The sequence below is a fragment of the Hipposideros armiger genome, unplaced genomic scaffold (genome assembly GCF_001890085.2).
Source record: "Hipposideros armiger isolate ML-2016 unplaced genomic scaffold, ASM189008v1 scaffold_104, whole genome shotgun sequence".
Lineage (NCBI taxonomy): Eukaryota > Metazoa > Chordata > Mammalia > Chiroptera > Hipposideridae > Hipposideros > Hipposideros armiger.
In genome coordinates, this window is record NW_017731454.1 from 2453290 (window position 1) to 2455533 (window position 2244).

A 2244-nucleotide genomic window follows, 5' to 3' on the forward strand; every position below is an offset into this window, starting at 1 on the left:
ATCATCTCTCTCACACACACCTACACACACACAGTATTTTAAAGGGATAATTCTGAAGTAATCAAGAAAAAATTTAAAATAAAAATAAACATTGGGAGAACAGAAAAAACAGTCAAAACAAGATTGGAATTTAAATTGACTGTGCAGTTTATATTTTTAATGTAACATTTTGAATTTGTAACATGTATTTCAACCTTAAAAAAAAATTAAAGTTCTCCACTGAAACATCTCGCCTTTCCTCACTCCTGTCTTCCATCTGCTCAGGATTTCTAGGTGATTTCCACTTCTCCTCTAGTTCCAGTAAAATCCTGTGAGATTAATGGTAAAATAGAAAGTACAGAAACAGATGTATGTGTGTAAACTCACACATACACGCATATAGAAATTTAATACATGATATAGAGGACATTTCAAATCAGGGGGGAAGGATTAACTATTTAGTAAAAATCCTTTGGATCAACTGGCTAAACATCTGGAAAAAAGTTATTCTTATTTTACAGCACAGAGATGTGAATAAATAAATATATTCCAAGTGAATTAAAGATATAAACCTTAAAACCATAAAGTTAGTAGCACTAAATATAACATGACTTTTATCATCACCTTGGGGTTAGCAAGAATATTGAAAGAAAGCCAACAAATATAGAAGGAAAGACCACCAAAAATAGCTACTTACGTGTTTAAAATTTCTATTCAAGAAAAGACTCTATAACAGAAGTTAAATTTCAGAAAGAAAATATATATTTGCAACACATACAATAGGGAAAGGCTTAATATTCAAAATATATAAATTATTCCTGCTTCTATATTTATATAAGAAAAAGAAAACAACCCAATAGAAATATGAGCACAGGTTACAGAAGAGCAATTTACAGAAGAAATACAAATGGACAATAAATATTCTTTAAAAGATGCTTGGCCCTACTAAATATATTAAAAAAGGTACTTTAAACAAACAAGATACAAATTTTTATCCTTTGGGTTGGTAAAAAATTAATGAAACTAATATCAAGTGTCAGTAATAGAGCGAGGAAATTTTCAAACTCATACCTTGGAGGTATAAATAAACAAGGTGTGTGTGTGTGTGTGTGTGTGTGTGTGTGTGTGTGTGTGTGTGTGTGTGTGTGTAGATGGAGAAAATTATACGTACAAGAATTCCAAGGAGGTTAAGAAAGCAGGCCAAGCTGTGAAGAACCACACCCCACACACCTGCCAAGAGAAGCAGTTGTCTCAAGAGATTGTATGACACTTTTAAAGTGACTTCAGGACCTTGGGGGGTATCAAGCAGCAGGCAGCTGGCCTTTGCAAACACTGGGACAGAAGTGGGACCAGAGAGAGGGCAGAAGACCAAGGACAGAATGGGGAGTGGGAATAGCATTTATTATGATTTCTCTTCCCTTCGAGGGGGTTTCAAAGCTGAGTATTTGAAGTATGGTTGGCTTTTTGAAGGAAAACACTGAATGGGGAGCAAACTTCGCACGCAGATAAAGCATCGCAAAGGATGGGAAGGGCTGATTCATAGGGAAGCTTTGAACCACCACAGATTGGAGTGTGGTTCAAGTCAGGAAATCTCTAGTTTTAAAATTTAAAACAGTAATAAAAAATTAAGGATACTATGTGTATCAACTATAAACACTAAATGTTTATATTTGAAAAGAGGAAAGGTCTCAAATCAAATTCCACCTTAATGAAATGGAAAAAAAAAAAGAACAATATAAACCCAAGGTAAAAAGAAGAAAGGAAATAAAAGCCAGAGTAGAAACCAGTAAAACGGAAATTTGGAAAACAGTAGAACAGATCAATGAACCAAAAGCTGGTTCTTTAAAATAATAATAATAATAAATAATAATAATAGTTAATAATAATAATAAACCTCTAGCCACACTGATCAGGAAAGAAAAATGAAGAGACACAAATTACCAATATGAGGAATGAGAGAGGTGATATCACTAGAGTCTATAAATAATAAAGGAAAATTAGGGAATATTATGAACAATTTCATGCCAATCAATTTGATAACTTAGATGAAACACATCTAATTTTTGTCTTATTTTTTAAGGCATCCCTCTGGAGACCCTAGTTTTCTTCTTTGACTGGTTGTTCCCTAGGGCTGCTTTGTTGTCTTGGGAATTCTTTCCAACACCATCCTGATGATTACCTCTTCCTTCTTCCCAGGCTCAATCCCATTCCCTGGACTGCATCTTCTCTCTCTCCCTCCCTCCCTTCCTCCCTGCCTCCCTCCCT

General features: G+C 34.4%; 1 long non-coding RNA gene across 1 annotated transcript in view; it reads right to left on the reverse strand.

Moving 5' to 3' along the window:
- Positions 1–242: 242 nt before the first annotated feature.
- The window catches only part of LOC109384865 (uncharacterized), a 75335-nt gene continuing 73333 nt past the window's right edge, over positions 243–2244 (reverse strand). Inside the window, exon 4 of the long non-coding RNA XR_002124502.1 lies at positions 243–308. This is a non-coding gene — a long non-coding RNA (uncharacterized LOC109384865). The remainder of the gene's footprint in view (positions 309–2244) is intronic.